The following is a 1,497-nucleotide window of genomic DNA, read 5'->3' as shown; positions in this document are numbered from 1 at the left end:
TGATGATCCTGAGATGCGAATAATATTAAAAGACTAAACCACCAGCACTTTGGGGTTTACGTAAATTGTTCCAAGCTAACCAATGGAACTGTTTTTTTGTCCAGCCCACAGAAATTTGTTGAAAATTCTGCCCAACCTAATCTGAGTACCTTTCTTCACCTTCATGGTAAACATTTGAAGAGCATAGGATGGAATGGAAGTTATGATGCTTTTAAGGAGGGTAATTCTACCTCCATTAGAAAGGAAATAATTGGTCCAACACTGCAGCTTTTTATGAATTTGATCAATAACTCCATTGAATTGTGTTTGCTTGGTTCTCCCTTTGAGTAATTGGACACCAAGATAGTTGATTGGTAGGGATGCTTTGCTGAAGCCAATGTACTAAGCAATCCAATGCCTAATTTGTGGAAGAGTGTTTGAGCTATTAAATAATTGACATTTATGTTTATTAAGATGCATACCAGAAGTGATTTGGAAGTGTTCAGTCCTTGGAAAAGGGCCTTCACAGCAGTCTTGGTAGCCTTGGAGAAAATGATAATATCATCAGCATAAGACAGATGACTCAACCCAATATTAGATTTATGCTGATATGTCATGTGAGGAGAAGAGGCAAAAAATTAATTTAATAGTCTAGAAAGATAATCCATAGCAAGAATGAAGATAGTAGGAGACAGTGGATCTCCTTGTTTAATTCCCCTTGATGCAGAGAAGAAACCATGGCTTTTACTATTGATTAAGATAGAGTGATTATTAATACATAGACATCCTTTTATCAATATTATAAAGGGCTCAGAGAAACCCCTAGTAATTAAAGTGTCCAATATAAAATTTCAATTGATAGTATCATAAGCTTTCTGGATATCCAATTTCAGAATGAGATTGCTTCCTCTACACTTTCTGTCAAGGTCCAGCAACAACTCCTGTGCCAAGAGAATATTATCAGAGATCTGTCTCCCTTTCACAAATGCTACCTGGTTATTGCTGATAAGTTGTTGGAGGTGAGGTTGGAGCCTGCTGTTAATAACCTTGCTGATAACTTTAGACAAGACATTTGTTAGACTGATAGGTCTGAAATCTCCCCACCCAGTCTTGGTAGAATTTTTGGGAATCAAATTAATAGTGGAAGAAGTGAAGTACTTAGGGGGATCCATACCTTTAAAGAAGCATTGTACAACATCAACCACCTCCCCACTGATGATATGCCAAGTAGACTTGTAGAATTTGGCAGTAAAACCATCAGGGTCAGCCACGTTTTGTTCATCAATAGAATCCAGTGCTGCTTTAATTTCCCCTTCCATAGGAATCTGAATAAGGTCCAAGCTTTGAACATAATTATTGCACTCAGAGAAAAGTTCCACCTTGATAGGAGCTCTTTCAGTAGATTGATCCATAAAGATTTTTTGAAAATACTGAACAGCATCAGTGGCAATGTCCTCAGTATCAGTTTCCACTTTACCATTTGAATCATGTATGGAGAGGATCATGTCATGTATGGAG

Source organism: Phalaenopsis equestris, unplaced genomic scaffold (assembly GCF_001263595.1).
Source record: "Phalaenopsis equestris unplaced genomic scaffold, ASM126359v1 Scaffold201903, whole genome shotgun sequence".
NCBI classification, from domain to species: Eukaryota; Viridiplantae; Streptophyta; class Magnoliopsida; order Asparagales; family Orchidaceae; genus Phalaenopsis; species Phalaenopsis equestris.
Note: the sequence above shows the minus strand (reverse complement) of the source record.